Source organism: Protopterus annectens, chromosome 14.part0 (assembly GCF_019279795.1).
Source record: "Protopterus annectens isolate FY-2018-M chromosome 14.part0, PAN1.0, whole genome shotgun sequence".
NCBI classification, from domain to species: Eukaryota; Metazoa; Chordata; order Ceratodontiformes; family Protopteridae; genus Protopterus; species Protopterus annectens.
Window position 1 is genome coordinate 905691176 of NC_056748.1, and position 18950 is coordinate 905710125.

The 18950-nt window shown below is 47.7% G+C and overlaps 1 protein-coding gene across 6 annotated transcripts in view; it reads left to right on the top strand.

The window, feature by feature from the left end:
* IDE (insulin degrading enzyme) overlaps positions 1-18950 on the top strand; it is a 3524264-nt gene that overhangs the window by 2146270 nt on the left and 1359044 nt on the right. The gene's annotated exons all lie outside the window — the stretch shown is intronic.

The following is an 18950-nucleotide window of genomic DNA, read 5'->3' on the forward strand; positions in this document are numbered from 1 at the left end:
GTGGTGGTGTGAGTAGTAGTACAGTGATAGTGGTTGAGTGGGGGAATGATGGAGCTTTGGTAGGATGTAAGATATGCAAGGGGAGAGTGCAGTGAGCATAGGAAAGGTATGCTTGTACATGTTAGTTGAGGAGGTGTGTTAGTAGTGGAAAGATGGAGGAGGTAGTGTTGGGTTAGTGCTGTGGTTGGCTATTAGAAAATGGGAGGGGTTTAAGTGCAATAAAGGTTGTTTCTCTTACCTTTTCACATTTAGCGACTATCTCTTCTTAAAAATTTCTCAGTCTTTTTACCATGAGGTATATTCTTCTATACCATCGTTGGTAGACCCCTTTTCTTCATTGCCTTCGGGTATTTCTTGTACCATTGCTGGTATCCTTTCTTATTTCATTCTTTTCTGTCATGGATAAAAAAGGTAGTCCAAGATTTAGGAGATGTTCAGATTGTGGACATAAATTACCTACTTCAGATGCACATTCTCTTGTTTGTCTATTGTTTGGGTGTGCCTCATTTATCAGTTGATCCGCCCTGTGGAATTTGTAAGAACTTCTCTAACAAGACGTTGATTGAGAGGAAAAATAAATTGTTACTGAAGGGGCTACTCAAATCTCCTTTTTCAGAGGCTATTTCTGGGTCGGTGGCTTCAACACCTCCAAGATCCCATAAGAAAAAGTCTGATGATCTTTCAAAGACTAAATCTCTTCCTTCGTCCCCGGCTGGGGACTCCCATCAACAGAGACCCAAGAAGGCTAAGCTTTCTACTTCGGATCTGACTCTTTTGGCTCCAGCGATTTCGGTGCCTAGACCCTCTGCACCGAGGCCATTTGTGCCATCTATGACTTTGGCACCAACTAGCGTGCCCTTTACCGTATCGGTACTGAGGGGCTCCTTGGTTCAGACCTCTCTACCGGCACCGACTATCCTGTTGGCGCAGACTGTAACCACATTGGCTCCGATACCTTACCCGGAACCGACAACTCCGTTACTGACACCGATTTTTTCGGTCCCAGCCTCGGCACCGACAACCACTTTAGCACCTGACTTACTGTCTGTGCAGACCATGACTTCGGCACCGATGATTTCCTCGGTGCAGACACCTGTAGTACAGTCTCTTACGGCACCGTTGTTTTCAGTGCAGACTGGTGATGTGGGCACCGAGCTTGTCCCATCTGTGGATAGACCTGACTCCCCCTCAACCGTGTCCGTGAAATCCACTAGAAGCCTCTCTGAACACAACGTGTTGCATCTTGTGGATCAAGTGCTTTTGGCCAGAGGTATCCCGTCCCCCAGGACCTATCCTTCCTTGAGAGGTGATCGAGGTGATCACCCTTTGCCAAAGACCCCTACTTATTCTCCTCCTTCATTGCCTTTGAAGCCCCTTGATATAGCACAGTCTTCCCCCACTACAGTTCCCTTTATGGACCTCACTAAGGAACCGCAGTTGCCTTCGTGGCAGGAGATTTTCGCTACAACCCAGGATGTCAGCTGTGGCATACGTAATTTGGTGTTTCACAGCCATCCAGGGACTCCAAGTCGGCAGGCTGAGCCACTTAGGGGAGGGGTGACCCCTGTCCAGGACACTCACTCCTCTTCAGGTGGACCGGCCTTCCAACTAATGGAGAAGGCTTTAGCATCTGCTGGCGATACTGTGCTGTCAATCTCCCCGCCCTCCTCTGGACCGCTGTGTACACAAGTCGCTCCTAGCGGACACCGGGTGCAAGGGCCTCAGGATGTACTCCCACAGGAACCCCCTTTTGTGATGGCTTCCCCAGCTTCTCCCTGTGAGGAAATTAATCGCAAAAGCTCATGCAAGAGGAAGCACATGGACTCCACAGAGGAGTCCCTTACTGAAAACACAGACTTTGATGATGAGGAAGGATCGCCTCGCTCACCCTCTGAGATATCCTTTGGTGATATCTCAAAATTCTTAAACAGAGAGGTGACTGGCAGCCCTCTAACCCGACCTCTGAAGAGTCTGTGTTCCTGCAGGCCTTTCGCACCCGGCCCCCTACCTCCTGGGTTACTCCACCTGCTGACGAACTGGTCCGGCTCGTTGTGCAGCATGTGTGGAAGGCTCCTGACACCATTGAGGCCATTCCCCGGAGTCCAGATAAAATTTTTTCCCTCCTGCTACTGACCCCCATTGGTCGAAACGTCTTCCTGTAGATGCTCTGGTGGTGGCGGCCACAACCAAAAAGGACCTGGTGGAAGAAGAAAGCCAGACTGTCCATCCGCCCAACAAAGAGTCACGGGCTCTGGACAGAATAGGGAAACGTACTTTTGCATCAGTGACCTTTGCAATCAGGTCCCTGAATTATATGGCACACTTCACTAGGCTTCAAAGGGATTTAGTATCTGAGCTCTCTGAAACTTTGGCTGGTGCTGTGTCTGATGAGGTCCGTGACAAAGTGACCTCTCAGCTGGCTACCATTGAATCGATATCAAACTCCTCCATGCGCCTGATATCTCATGCATCAAAAGGGGCAGCGATTTCAGGCATTGTTTTGAGACGGCATGCCTGGATGCGCTTACGTAATTTCACAGAACCCTTCAAAGCTTCTTTTCTCAACGCTCCCATCGAAGCCTCTTTTTGTTTGGACCCAAAGTTAAAAGCACACTGGCCAGATGTGAACCGGACGGTAACACCCTTTTTGCCGTAGGTGTCCGTTATTCTTCCCCTCAATGTGCTTTCTCCAGAAACCAGAAGAGTGGAAAGATATGGTACAGAAAGTCTCAGGGTCCTTTCCGTGACACACAGGCCGACTTCTTCCCTAGAGGCAGAGGGGGAAACTTCCAGGGAAGATGCCCTTTTCGGTGCAGAGGGGGTCTGCATAACCAGGGTTCCAGGAACTCTTTTCCTGGTCAATCCTATCAGCATGCCTGAAGAACGGCCCAACTCCTTTCCTCTGGAGGTGGTTGGGGGTCGTTTCTCCTTGTACCCTTCTGCCTGGCTGACCATCACCACCGACTCTTGGGTACAAAAGATAATAACCAGAGGTTACCATATCCCCTTCGATCTTTGTCTTGCCCCCTCAACAAACTTACCCAACATTCCACCCAGTCAAAGGGAAGAAGCAGCACTAGAGATAGCAAAGCTGCTAAGAAAAAGAGTCATCCAAATAGTCTTCCAGACCAGATAGGATCCGGATTCTACTCAAGACTATTTTTGGTGCCAAAGAAAACCGGGGACTGGAGACCAGTTTTGGATCTCAGTGTATTGAACAAGTTTGTAAGAGTACAAAAATTCTGGATGATCACAATACAGTCTATCTTCCCGCTTTTGGAAAAAGATGACAGGATGTGCTTGATTGATCTTCAAGATGCATACTACCACATAAAAGTGGACAGGCCATCAAGAAGATTTCTGCGTTTCCATGCAGGAGCCAGTCACTGCCAGTTCAGAGTACTGCCTTTCAGACTCTCTACAGCCCCCAGAGTGTTCACAAAGTGCATGGCAGTCGTCACAACTCACTTGCGACTACAAGGATGCCAGGTGTTTCCTTACCTAGACGACTGGCTCATCTCTGCCCCCACCAGACGTCTATTGGGAGAAGCCCTAGCATACTCTCTCCTCGTTTCAAAAAGGCTAGGCATAACCATCAACTGGCAAAAGTTCAGTCTCACCCCATCTCAGTCCACTGAATTCATAGGGGTCATATTGGATACAAAGAATTGCAGAGCATCCATTCCAGAGCACAGAATTCTAAGGATAAAGCAACAACTGATCCCAATCCTTTCAAGGGAGAAATCCACAGCTCACTCTGTCCTACAGCTGTTGGGTTCCATGGCAGCCTCCATCACCATCGTCCCCCTGGCCAGGTTTCACATCACATGAGGCTTCTACAGTGGCTACTGCTCACCCAATGGTATCATTTTCAGCATCCTCTTTCAGCCAAGATTTGAGTAACTCACAGCTGCAAATAGGATTTTAATTGGATGACCCACAACCCGTCACAGTGGTCTCGCCCCTTCTCCCCCCCAACAGCCCAAGGCTACAGTGACCACAGACGCCTCCCTGATGGGGTGGGGGGGCTATGTCAGTGTCAGACAGTCCAAGGCACTTGGTCCGAATTGGAGGCCCAACTGCATATAAATGTTCTGGAGATGAGGGCGGTGCTTCTGGCATTGCAAGCATTCCATCCCCTGCTGCCGTCTGGGACTATTGCAATACAGTCAGACAACATGGCGGTGGTCTGGTACATTAACAAACAGGGCGGAACCTAATCTTACCACCTTTGTCGAGAGGCCATGAGGGTATGGCAGTGGGCGATGGCTACCAACCATTTTATTCTAGCAACGCACATTCCCGGGAGTTCCAACGTGATAGCAGACAGACTCAGCAGGTGCATTCTACAACCTCACGAGTAGTCCCTGAATCCCTTGATAGTGGCAGAGATTTTCCACCGCTGGGGCCGTCCTTGCTGCGACCTCTTTGCATCCCCAACCAACTACAAATGCAGCAACTACTTTGCCCTGTTTCCCCCTCCAGGACAGTCACCCAGGGACTCTCTAGTCCACGATTGGCCCTCGGGTCTTCTTTATGCTTTTCCACCTCTTTCCCCAATTTCTGAAGAAAGCCCGTTGGTTGAAGAGCAAGGTGATCCTCATAGCACCATATTGGCCTCGTCAGATTTGGTTCCCCTTCCTTTGGCTTCACCTGCTAGATCAACCATGTATCCTCCATCCAACCCCGGGGTTGATCTCCCATCCACAGAATCTGATTCATCCCAACTTGGACAGCCTGAAGCTCACAGCTTTGCTCCTCCAATTCCCTTGATTGCCAGGCAGAAAGATCTTTCTTTACCAGCACTGGACATTCTTATTGCATCTCATAAGTCTTCCACTAGAATTACTTATCTAAGCAAGTGGAAAAGATTGACCTGTTGGCTGAAAGAAAGCAAGTAGATTCTTTTTCAGCACCAGTGTCGATAGTATTAGAGTATCTAGCCGATCTATTCCAATCTGGTCTATCGGCCTCTACTAGTAGAGTTCATTTGGCTGCAGTATCACATTTCCATGATGGTGTCCAAGACTCCTTTCTTTTGTCACACAAATTATGCAAGACCTTCATAAAAGGGGTGAATCATCTGAAGCCCCCTTTTAGAGAACCTATTCAACCATGGGACCTGTCATTAGTTCTACAAGCTCTGACACTGCCAACTTTTGAGCCAGCTTCTTCATGCGACCTCACATATTTGTCATGGAAAACCTTGATCTGAAGTAGGCAGACTTCATTTGTCTGCAACCTGTGGGTTTCGGATCCAACTTCGGATCCGAGCCGGCATTTCAAAAGCTTAGGATCCGAGCTCCTAGCTCCTCCCTCTACCCATAATCCCCTGCCAAGCCCTAACTGACCTCAGATTTCGTTTGCCGCGTTTCAAGTAGCAACGGATTCCCCGAGCTCCTGGCAGCAAATTGTTCAGATAAGTTTTGACAGGAAAACTTTAGAGTTTTACTCCTTTTTCTAGTTGTGTGTGTGTTTTAGGCTTTCCTCTCTTTACCTTAAATAATTTTCACGGGTTTTGCGTAGTCTTTGTGAGTTTTTCTGTTTTTTGTGTGTGTGAGGCCTATAGGGTGTACCATGTCAGAAGCCCCTAAGGCAGTTTTCTCAAATGCAGTGTGGCCACAAGCTGTCCCCAGCTGATGGCCACACTCGGTGCGTTAAATGCTTGGGGGTTGAACACCTGTCATCTGGTTGTACCATATGCGCAGGGTTCAACCCCCGAGCTTTAAGGGAGCGGAGGTCGAAGTTATTACTGGCGGGACTTCTCCCTCCAGATTCTGCTTCGGCCTCTGCCACTGTTAGCCAGCAACCTACTTAGGGTGCTACGGTCTCACTTTCCCCGACAGGGACTCAACCTCCCTCCAAGAAGCCGGAGGATAGGGAGACCATTAGAGAGAAGGAGAGACAGGAGGAGAGACATAAGGAGAGGCACCGCAAACGGCGGGCCGAGACCTCTAGCTCGGCCCCTCCGTCTAAGCGGGCCTCTCCTGTGTCTTCTAGATCTCCTCCTCCTCAGCTCCATTCCCCTCTGTTCTCTCCCGGACCCGAGGAGGGGGAGACTAGCCCTTCGGTGAGGTCCCCGAGGCGGTTCTCTAGGTCCGCTTCGGTGGCCTCATCTAGATCCACTTTTTCAATGTCAGAAGCAGACATGGACCGGATGATGAGGCGTTTCATCCAGGCCCAGATGCAAATGGGAGTGCTCTTAGCCCCCCCCAACCGGGAGGGGCTTCGACCCCATTTTTCGCCCCCTTGGCTCCTTCTCCGACCCATCTCCCGGGTTCGGAGCTGTCGGATCTGGGCAGAGTTGGATCCGGGGGTGGTTCGGATCAGATTGTTCGGAGCACCTCGGATCCGATCCATCCCTTGAGTGCTTCGGGTACTTCGGACCCGACCTCTCGGAGCCGAGGGCCGAGCCTCGGATCCGAGGGAGCTGGTGTGTCTTCGACTCTGTCTAGGTCGGAGCACATCGGTCTCTCGGATCCGGTCTCGGCTCCGATCCGTGCGTCGGATCCGAGTGGGGGTCGACTCTCGGGGCTTAGAGAGGCCGGCTTTCCCTCTGCTTTCGACGTACTGGAAAGGGCACTGTTGAGGACTTCCGGACCCCCGGTCCCTGCCGCGGCTCCACCCCTCACTCTCTTGCAGCTGTGCCAGGCTCCCATCAGCCTGTCCCAGGGACAGCCCACCTTGATGTCCCAAGTAGTTCCTTTGGAACATCTGGCTGCTGAAGAGGACTCCTCGGACACTCCCCCCGAGGAAGTGCCTCGGAAGCGTAAGTGTAAAAGGAGACACGTGGACTCCCCTGAGTCCATTACCGAAGACACAGACTTGGATGAAGGGGAGGGCTCCCCAAGGTCACCCCCGGAGGACGTCTCCTTTGGAGACATTATGGAGATGCTTAGAGTCGGGGGGGTGGTCTGCCCCCAAGGCCTCCTCAGAAGAGTCTGTGTTCTTGGAGGCATTCGAGGCGGGCCCATCTACCTCTTGGGTGTCCCCTCCTGCCGATCCTCTGGTGGACCTTATTTCCACCAGAGCATGGAAGGAACCGGACACCGTTGAGCCTGTTCCCAAGCTTCCAGATCGAATCCTGAGCCCACCAGCGGACCGCACTCATTGGAGCAAAGGCCCCCCGGTAGATGCTATGATGATGGCCGCAGCCACAAAGAGGGAATTAGCCCGGGAAAGTCCCTCTATGCATCCTCAGAGCAAAGAGTCCCGCTCGATGGATCGCATTGGGAAGCGAGTTTTTAGTTCAGCAACCTTCTCTATGAGCGCGCTGAACTACATGGCACATGTCATCAGGATGCAGCGGGACCTGATTAAAGAGTACGCGGCATCTCCCCCAGAGTCCATGTCGGCGGAGGACAAGCACGTGTACTCCACCTGTATGGCCACTCTCAGATCAGTTTCTAATACTTCTATGCGGCTACTTTCTCACGCAACTGAGGGAGCCGCTAGAGCTAGTGGAGCGGGCCTCGTCATGAGGCGTCAGGCCTGGCTCCGCCACTGTGATTTTGCAGAGCCCTTCAAAGCGACCTTCGTGAATGCCCCCTTTGATGGTTCTGCCCTGTTTGGCAAAACTGTTCGCGAAACGTTAGTCCAGAGCGAGAAGGACGGGAAGACGCTGTCTGCCATTGGAGTCCGCTTCTCAGCTCCCCAGAGGTCCTTCTCGAAGAACCAAAAGGGACAGAAGAAGATGTGGTTCCGGAAGTCGCAGCAATCCCAACCTGCTCCGGACAACCAGTCCTTTCGTGGCAGAGGAGGACAGGGAGGTCGCCGTCCTAGAGGCAGAGGGGCTCCTAGGAACTTTGGGTCCAGAGAACCTTTCTCTGACAGACCCACGCAACAGCCCTGAAGGGTTGCCCGGCTGTCCATTTCTGGAGGCAGTCGGGGGGCGTTTTTCGAGGCACCTGACCTCTTGGGAGTCAATCACGTCAGACCATTGGGTGTTTCATGTGATATCCAGAGGTTATGCCATTCCCCTGAGCAAAATCCCCAGATCCCGAAGCCTCCCCGATGTACCACCCGACCAAAGGGAGGCGGCAGCTGTCGAAATCAAGCAGCTGTTAGAAAAAAGAGCCATCCAGCGCGTCCCCCGAGATCAGACCGGATCAGGGTTTTACTCCAGGTTCTTCTTGGTGCCAAAGGAAACGGGGGACTTAAGACCGATCTTAGACCTTTCCCTGCTGAACCTGTCTGTAACCAAGCAAAAATTCCGGATGGTCACTCTACAATCTATACTCCCCCTTTTGTGGGAGAATGATTGGATGTGCTCTATCGACCTCAAGGACGCGTATTATCACATTCGGATGGACAGACGGTCCAGCCACTACCAGTTCAGGGTCCTTCCCTTTGGTCTCACCTCTGCCCCCAGGGTGTTCACCAAGGTACTAGCAGTGGTAGCGGCCCACCTGAGACTCCAGGGAATACAGGTCTTTCCGTACCTGGACGAATGGCTCCTCACGGCATCATCAAGGCATCTACTTTGCTCAGCCAGAGACTATTTCCTCTTTGTAGCTCCGAGGCTCGGCATCACCATAAACATGGAAAAATCTTTACTGCATCCCACACAACTTATAGATTTCATAGGAGGAAGGTTGGACACAAGATCAATGCGGGCCTTCCTCACTCCAGATCGGCTGTTCAGCCTGAAGTGTCTTGTCACAGCAGTCCTGCAACCGTTTCCGACGGCGGCTTCGGTCCTGAGGGCCCTGGGTTCAATGGCAGCAGCTATTCCACTTCTTCTCCATGCTTGCTTACACATGCGGGTTCTTCAATGGACCCTACAGGTCCAGTGGTCTCCGCAACTCTCTTCTCTCAACAGCCCGATAGCTATCAGCAAGGCATGCAGGGACTCCCTGTTTTGGTGGCTCCAGTCACCGGAGCTCCTAGCAGGGAGACCCTTTTGTGCAGCATTCCCCCTAGCCACGGTGACCACGGACGCTTCTCGCCTCGGTTGGGGGGGGGCATTCTGCGGGCAAGTTTGTCCAAGGCACGTGGAACAGTTCAGAGACCTCGTTGCATATAAATGTCCTGGCGATGAGGGCGGTGCTCTTAGCGTTGTAAGCACTTCACAGCCTTCTCCCTGCAGGGGGACTATTGCGATCCAGACGGACAACATGTCAGTAGTCACGTACATCAACAAGCAGGGGGGAACCAGGTCCTATCCCCTTTGTCGAGAGGCCATGAGAGTCTGGGAATGGGCAATCTCCACCAAACGCTTTCTTGTAGCAACGCACATTCCGGGAAGGTTCAACATCCTTGCGGACAAGCTCAGTCGCACCATTCTTTCTCCTCACGAATGGTCTCTCAATCCTCTGGTAGCAAAGATGATTTTTGCCGTCTGGGGGCAACCCTGTTGCGATCTTTTTGCTTCTCACTCAAACGCCAAATGCGACAGTTTCTTCGCTCTGCTTCCCCCACCTGGGGAATCCCCGAGAGACGCACTGGTGCATGCTTGGCCTCCCGGTCTCCTTTATGCTTATCCTCCACTACATCTGATGCAGAGGCTCTTGCAGAAAGCCAAGAGTTTGGGGAGCAGAATGATTCTCATTGCCCCGTTCTGGCCTCGTCAACCTTGGTTCCCTTATGTATGGTCTCACAAAGTGAATCCGCCCTGGATTCTAGATCCGATCCCGGATCTCATTTCCCATCCTGAAGGGCTCCCGATTCCGAATCTACACACCTTGAGATTGACAGCCTGGCTGCTCCAGTTCCATCCTTGATCAGGACTCCCGGTATCTCATCACCAGTCAAGGCCATTTTAGTGGCCGCTCATAAACCTTCCACTAGGAAGGTTTACCGGAGCAAATGGAAAAGGTTTTCTATTTGGGTGATTCAGAACAATATTGATCCTTTTTCTGCACCAGTGTCTGCAGTGCTGGACTTCTTAACAGACCTCTTTCATCAGGGGGCCAGTTCTTCCACGGTAAAGGTGCAAATGGCAGTGATTTCCCATTATCATGTGGGTCTTGAGTCAGCTCCCCTCATGACTGCGAAACTTTGCAAGACCTTTCTTAAAGGAGTTTTTCTGTTGAGGCCCCCGGTCAAAGAAGCTGTGCCACCTTGGGACCTATCTTTAGTCCTGCAGGCCCTTACTGCTCCTCCCTTTGAGCCTGCAGCTTCTGTAGATCTAAAGTACCTTTCCTGGAAGACTGCCTTCTTGGTAGCCATCACCTCAGCCAGAAGAGTGTCGGAACTCCAGGCTCTATGCGTCAAGCCGCCTTACCTCTCCTTTTTTCCCGATAGGGTGTTCCTCAGGACCAATCCTTCTTTTCTTCCAAAAGTTTCTTCGGAATATAATATTAACCAATCAATCAACTTGCCGTTTTTTTTCCCCAACTATAAAAACAAAGGAGAATATAAGCTGCATTCTTTAGATGTTCACAGACAATTGCGCTTCTACATTCACAGAACGGCTGGTGATAGACAATCAGATCAACTGTTCATCTCCTTTGCTAAATTTGCTATGGGTAAAGCAGTCTCCAAAGTCACACTGTCAAGATGGATTACTAATTGTATTTTGCAGGCTTATGACACTTCAGGTAGGCCTGCTCCTCAGAGGGTTACAGCTCACTCTACTAGGGCAATTTCCACTTCAGCTGCTTTTAAGTCCCAAGTGTCATTGGATGATATCTGTGCAGCAGCCACTTGGGCCTCGTCTCATACCTTCATTTCTCATTATAAGGTGGATGTTGTTTCCAGGGGGAGAGCATCCTTTGGCTCTGCGGTGCTCCGGAACATCCTTCCATGACGGCCGCCCAAGATTTAGGTAGCTGGGGACTCTTTCCCACAGGTTGCAGACAAATGAAGTCTGCCTACTTCAGATTTAGAAGTTATGTACTCACCATAACGTTCCATCTGAGTAGGTGACTTCATTTGGATGCAACCATTCCCCCCCTCCATCCCCCTGACCTATTTAGAGTAAGAGTTTATTCCTGTGTCCAGGTATTTTTTACTAGTATTCACTAGGCAAACTCAATCTGAGGTCAGTTAGGGCTTGGCAGGGGATTATGGGTAGAGGGAGGAGCTAGGAGCTCGGATCCTAAGCTTTTGAAATGCCGGCTCGGATCCGAAGTCTGATCTGAAACCCACAGGTTGCATCCAAATGAAGTCGCCTACTCAGATGGAACGTTATGGTGAGTACATAACTTCTAATTTTTGGTCTCCATTACTTCTACCAAATGTATCTCTGATTTTCAAGCCTTATGCATCAAGAGTCCATACTTGATTTTTCATAGAGATAGTGTCTTTGAGAATTAATCCTTCCTTTCTGCCAAAAGTGACCACTGAAATGTCCATTAATCATTCCATTGAATTGCCAGTTTTCTTCCCTAATCATTCAAACAGAAGAGAGTATTGCCTACATACCCTAGATATTCACAGGCAAATTCACTTCTACCTGAATAGGACTACGGCCTCCCGTAAATCCGACCAGTTATTTTTGGCCTACTCTGGACCTAGATTAGGATGTACTGTTGCTAAGGTCACATTGGCTAGATGGTTGAAAGACCATGTGACCTTCATTTATACACAGCGTAATACTCCTTTGCTGACTACCATCAAGGCTCATTCGACAAGGTCTGTGGCAACTTCTGCTGCCTTCCATGCCAGAGCTTCTTTGCATGACATCTGTGCAGCTGCAACCTGGGCTACGCCTCATACCTTAATCAATCATTACAAATTGGATTTGGCCTCCAGGGGAAGAGCATCTTTTGGTTCTATGGTGCTCAGGAATGTCCTTCCATGAGAGCCTCCCAGGAATAGAGGTAGCTGGGGACTCTGTCCCATACATAAGGAATGAACGAGGATTAACAATATCAGATAAAGAAGTTATGTCTTACCATAACGTTCCATCTGTATTGTTGATACTCGTTCAGTCATTACAACCCTCCCTCCTTCCCCCTCCTGTGGCTTCTAGTGGATCTCACCATCTGGTTCTATTAGGTCATTTGACCAGAGGTAGCTTCTACCTTCTTTTGACTTACAAACTCAATCCGAGGTAACAGGGAGAGGGGAATTCTGGGTAAGAGTTTTTAGCTTAAGAGCTTGTAGCTGACGCGAGCTTAGAAAATGGCCAGCTCGGTTCCGAGGTCGGAACCGATACCTATACATAATGACTAAACGAGGATAAACAATACAGATGGAACGTTATGGTAAGACATGACTTCTTTTTATGTCTTATTTTGGTTTATTAAAAGGATATTCACTTTTATATTACTTGCTTAGCACCTTAGTATGTGCATTATATTTAGAAATAAACAAATGACAAATTGTGCCCTGTGATCCTGACACAGTCCGACTGCAAAGAAATGTTTCTAAATGTGCAATATGTTAACTCTGTGAATAAACTTATACACAGAAAGTTCAGACCTACTCAGTGAAATTACATGTTCACACAGATGTGTTTAGGTTACATTAATTTCCGATTTGGCAAAGAAAATGAAGTCAAGCAAGTGTTATCCATTAATCATTAATGATTTGATTAATTTGGTGGTAGTGATGCGCATATTTTGAAACCACTAGCATTAGAAAATACGGTCTAGAATGACATATAGCTCTTTTCAGTAAAAGTTGAAAAGGTTGGGAATTATTTTAAGCCTACGTCCTTGCAAGCACTAGTTCACAATTCACATCAGCCACCCGTAAAAATTGTAGAGCTTACTGATTGGATGACTCCTCACTAAACCCTGCCCACGCCACTGTAGCTTGCAAAAGGTTAGGAATCCTACGTGCTTAGTTCACATCAGCCACCCATAAAACTTGTTTAAAAAAAAAAAAAAAGTGAGAGAGAGAGAACAAAATTGGGTTTTGCAGGGCCACTTGGGAATTCTTGGCACCCCATTATTTTGCCTTAAAACCAGTAAATTCCGAGAAATTCGGTACAGTTGAGAGGTATGCTGAAAAGTGGAAATTGAAATCTAAACCAACTGTAGTTGAAGTACTGAATACTGTAAATGAGATAACAGAACAGGAGGGTGGGATTATTAGAAAAGAGAAGAAGATTACATATAAGTGGAATTTGTGGAATTATAAATTCAGAATAATGTTCAGAATGGAGTTTTAAGGAGAGGCAGGAAATGAACAATTTAATGTTTGGACTGAATGAGTGTTAAAAACAATAAATATATATATATACATATATATGTTTACTGCATGAAAAATATTCACTCTAGTTTTTTTTTCTGTTAATGTATGTGTACCTATATCATTGTCTAAAATGTGATTTAATAAATACATTGAAAAAAATGTTGTGGCCATACTCAATTGTGCATCTTTTCTACCATATATTACACCAATACTAGGTGGAATCTTATGCGAGTGTTCTCTCCTGTTGTCTGGGCTTTTCCATGCCTCTCCCCTATGGAGTTCCACATAGATGAAGTAGGACTCTGTCCTACAAAAGAAAGCTGTGCAAGTACCAGTGCCAAATAAGAAAGTTACACACTTAACATAATGATAAATTTGCATTGTCAGATGTTCTTCATTCCACATTGCTGCAGTCCTAACAATTGGGTAGTCCGCTGTCCCAGTCGGCCCGAATACCAAAGTATATGGCTGATGTCGGTCAAGGCGCATTAGTCTGACGTCAGGACGTCAGGGTACTAATGCGCATGACCGACGTCATATCCTCAGTCTTTTTTGCCGCATGGTCCGATGCAGAAGCAGTTTTGCGAGTGCAGGTTGGCGTTCTGAAATTTTCTGAAGTCGGAGTTTCAGACCGAATCAAAGTTGGCTAAGTACCCCGTTGGGGAATATTTTGTTTTTTTCTTGCCTCAGTATTTAACCGGATGTCAGATTACCATACCTTGTGTATACCTTGTTTAGGGCCTGAGCACGACGTTGTTGGATGCCGCTCTTGTGCTAGATTTAACAAACGCACTATTAAGAGAAGGTTAGACTGTGCCAGGTTAGTTTTTGGGAAGCGTTGTAATTATAAAATGCCGTTGGATGCTCCGACGCCTGCTTCGTCCAAAAAGCGCAAGGACAAAGCAGCAAAGCCTAGATTGGAAGGCTCAGTGGAGCCGGAGGTTCTGCCAGGAGTTTCTTTGGAGTCTCAGGGAGAGACTTTACTGTTACAGGATGTGTCCTCTCAGGAGGTAGGCCAGGCTGAAGGGGCTTCTCAGGTGGCTGTTCTTCCCTCTCTTCCTAAGGTGGTTAGAGCCTCCCCTTCTGTTTCCAAGGCTTCTTTGAGAGGCAGGCCAGGTTTAACTTCAGTGGGGGTTTCTCCTAGCTCTTCAGGATCTTTGCCTAAGAAACATATGCTTAAAATGGCAGAGGATTTGATTACTATGATTAGAGGTTCTATGCCCCCTCCTGATAAGAGGCCTAGGGTGGAACCTGAGTTTGAGAGTTTTGAGCAGTGTTCGTAGGCTTCTGAGTCTTCGGCTGAAGACTTGCAGGAGTATCCTCCTTATTCTGATTCTGATGTGGATGATTCTACTCCTTCTGCTTCTCCTCCTGAGGATTTTTCATTTTCAGAGACTCTTCATTCCATGAGGGAGCATTTTAAATGGGAAGGTCAAGATTTCTCTGATTCCAGGAAGAGGCTTAGGGAATTCTTGTTTTACCCCAGCATAGGCCTTTAGCTATACCTCCTGTTCTGAATGTGGTGGAAGATGTTTTTGCAGAGGCTTCCCTGAACCCTGATTCTTTGCCTCCTGCCCCAGTTAAACCAGATAGGTACTATAGGGTGCCTGAAGCTCATAAGTATCTTTTAAGAGTCCTAGGGCAGACCCGAAACTGTCTCTCAGGGGCCTAAAGGTGTTAAGGCTTCTGTTGTTAAAAATCCTGTTCCTCCTGATAGAGGCAAGGGCTTTGGATAGATGGGGAAAGAAAGTGTATACTTCTTCCACTTTAGCCATGAGGCGTTGAATTGCCAGTTTCACATGTTAAAATATCAAAATTATCTCCTTTCACAATTGAAGTCTAAGGTGGATGCTCTAGCGGAAGGTATTGAGTGTAAAGAGTTGCAGGATTTAGTTCATGTGTCTGAACAGGTGGGTAAGCATTCCTTGCAATGTGGTTTTGATGCTGTGCAGGCCTCCTCGAGGGTGGCTGCCACTGGTTCTGTTCTTCAGAGGCACGCCTGGTTGAGGGATCAGAATTTAGCTGAGCATGTTAAGACAAGGATTTTGGATGCTCCATTACAGTCTGACGTGTTGTTTGGTTCGCCTGTGGAAGCAGTTTTAAAGAAAATGGAGGACAAGGCTAAGTCTATGCAAACTGGTAAAGATTTTTTGCAGGTGCAGCCTCCGAAGATTAGTAGAAATTGGCCTACTAAGGGATGGACATATCCTGCTTATGATTCCCAGTCTAGGGGTAGGTCTAGGCGTGGTAGGGGCAGAGCTCAAGGTTCTTTTAGGCCTAGAACAGGGAGTTCACCTGCTCAGACTTCTGGTGAGGGCAGGGGTCAGTCCTTTCGTAAACAGACCCAATGACCTGCCTTTTCAGCTGCCAGTACATTCTCGCCTGGCAGCACCTTTGGGAGGAAGGCTGGCTCTTTTCAAAGAAAATTGGGATTTAATTACCCAAGACAGATGGGTTTGGATATCATTCACCACGGTTACAGGTTTTATTTCCATACCTTGCCTCCTTTCAAAGGCATGCCAGACATTCCTCCTCTACAAAGAAAAGAGGCTCACAAGCAAATTTCTCTGTTACTCCAAATAGGGGCCATTCAGCCGGTTCCTGTGCCAGAAAGGGGCCTAGGATTTTATTCTCGCCTGTTCCTAGTACCAAAGAAGGGGAACACGTGGAGACCAATTTTGGATTTATCTATCCTCAACACTTATCTGGACATTCCCAAGTTCAAAATGTTGACGTTACAACAGCTTTTACCTCTGCTGGGCAAAGATCACTGGATGGTAACTTTAGATCTCAAGGAGGCTTACCTTCATGTGCCTATCAGACTAAGTTGCAGGAAGTATCTGCGTTTCGAGCTGGAAATTCCCATTATCAGTTCTCTGCATTGCCCTTTGGCTTATCTACTGCCCAGAGTATTCACAAAGGTTCTGGCTCCAGTGATAGCTTACTTCAGGCTAAAAGGTATACAAATCTATCCTTACTTGGACGACTGCCTGATTCTGGCTCAAGAAAAGGAAGACCTTTACAGCATTTGGAATATGTGATAGCAGTGCTAAGATGCCTAGGGTATTCTGTGAACGAAATAAAGTCCAGTCTAGTACCCTCTCAAGACATGTGCTTTCTGGGTGTGAGACTGAATACAGCAGCCCAGATGGCCTTTTTAACCCCGGACAAACAAAAGAATCTTTCCATTTACTTCCATCAACTATCTCTTCAGTCCGGGCTGACTGCAAGGACAGTCCTTCAAGCCTTAGGGTTCATGGCATCTTGTATTCTGGTGCTTCCCAATGCCAAACTGCATATGAGGAAGCTGCAATGGTATCTCAAAATGTATGGACACAGCACTGCCAGGATTTGGACACTGTCATTCAAATAATACCTTGCATTCAACAGGAATTTTTGTGGTGGGCTCAGGAATGTCACCTAAACAAGGGACTCTCTGTGACCCGGCCAGAGGCGAGTCAGATTCTAACGACAGATGCCTCAGACATTGCTTGGGGGCTCATCTAAATGGAAAGTGGATACAAGACAAGTGGCCTGCCAGACTACAGCATCTACATATCAACATGAAGGAGATGTTAGCAGTCCAGTTTGCATTAATGGCTTTCAAGGAGTTACTTCTTCCAGGGCAGGTGTTGATTCTAACAGACAACACAACTGTCATGTGGTACATCAACAAACAAGGGGGAACACATTCTTACCCGTTATGCAGGCAAGCAATGATTTTATGGGAGACTGCTCAGCTTGCAACTAACTCTTCAGGCAAGGTTTCTGCCGAGCACAGAACTCCTTAGCAGATGTGTTAAGCAGACAAATCATGGATCCCCACGAGTGGAAACTGGATCTTCATGTATTTCGAAATTGACAGTGTCATGGGGAACTCCAGACATAGATCTGTTCGCTTCTCCACTAAACCACCAGCTGCCAAAGTTTTGCACAAAGAGGTTTCATCACACAGCTTGGAAAGTGGATGCTCTTTCTTTCAGTTGGAAAAATCTTCATGTGTATGCCTTTCCACCTCTGCCTCTTCTCCCAAAGGTGCTCCTAAAGGTCAGACAAGACAAGCCAAGGATGATTTTAATAGCTCCAGATTGGCCTCGGCAACACTGGTACCCATTACTGAGGAGTCTGGTAAGGAAGCCTCCATGGCCTTTACCTTTGATTCCACACCTGTTGTCTCAGAGGGACGGTCACCTGCTCAATGTCAAGCTTCACTCTCTTCATCTAACAGCCTGGCATATTCTGTTTTGAAACACAGCAGGTCTCAGCTTCCTCAACAAGTTTTAAATGTGATTATGGAAGCCAGAAGACCTAGTACAAGGAAAGTGTACGCAGAAAAATGGAAGAGATTTTTATTTTGGAGTGCAGCAAAGAATTTGGAGATTTCTGAGCCTAATTTGAGTGTGGCTCTTCAATATCTTACTGAGTTATTGGACAAAGGTTTGTCTTTCTCTTCCATTAAGATTCATGCTGCAGCAATTTCAGCTCACTATGATTGTGACCCACCATTGTTTTCGCATCCTTTGTTCAAGCAATTTCTTAGAGGGCAAAGAATATAAGACCCCCGTAGAGCTCCTACTCCTGCTTGGGATCTCAATTTTGTGTTGGAGAAACTTACTCTACAACCTTTTGAGCCTGGCTACTGCTGAATTGAAATACTTGTCATGGAAGACTGCTTTTTGTTGGCCATTACTTCTGCAAGAAGGGTTTCTGAATTGCAGGCCCTTATGGCGGTAGAGCCTTTTTGATTTTCCATAAGGATAGGGTATCATTACGTACTAATCCTTCTTTTATGCCTAAGGTGGTTTCTAGTGTGGCTTTAAACCAAACTATTCATTTGCCTACTTTCTATGCAGATCCCCAAAATAAGGGGAAAAGATTTTGCACACTTTAGATGTACACAGGCAGTTGCGTTATTATTTAAGCAGGACTAAGGATTTTAGGCAGTCTCAGCAGTTGTTTGTTTCTTTTGCTTTGAGTTCTCAGGGCAAGCCTGTGTCAAAACAAACTATTTCTAAGTGGATTGGGTTTTGCATTGCATTTTGTTATTCCCATCATGGCAAGGAGATTCCAGCTGGGATTAGGCCTCATTCCACTAGGGCTACTGCCACTTCAACAGCATTTCTAAGGGGGTGGCAACTAAGGATATTTTGGAGGCAGCTACTTGGAGTTCAGTGCATACTTTCTCTAAGCATTACCACCTTCCTCTCTACTCTAAATCTAGGGCTGGTTTTGCCACAGCTATTTTGCAAGGCATGTTGACAGCTCCTGCTTCTTTATGATTTGCCAGCCTCCCTTACCTCTGCTTTGGGATTCTACCCAATTGTTAGGACTGCAGCAATGTGGAATGAAGAACATAGTACAGTTTTGTACCTACCATAAATGTAGATGTTCGAGGATCCACATTGCTGCAGTCCAATTTACCTCCCTCCTTCCCTCTGTGTTTAGGGGTGGTTGTGTGGGTGAGGTTATACTCTTGTAATTTTGTATATATTGTACATATTTTTGGTGCAGGAGTGTTTGGTGTTTTTGGTTTTGGCCTTGTCTTTTTAGGGTCTTCTGACATCTGGGGCAAGAAAAGACTGAGGATATGACGTCGGTCATGCGCATTAGTACCCTGACGTCCTGACGTCAGACTAATGCGCCTTGACCGACGTCAGCCATATACTTTGGTATTCGGGCCGACTGGGACAGCGGACTACCCAATTGTTAGGACTGCAGCAATGTGGATCCTTGAACATCTACATTTATGGTAGGTACAAAACTGTACTTTTCATATCTTACAGGATGCTCGCCCTCCTTTGTCCAACCTTTGGGTCTAGAGGAGGCTGTTATATTTTTGTTTTTCCCAGTCTCCTTTGCTTTTG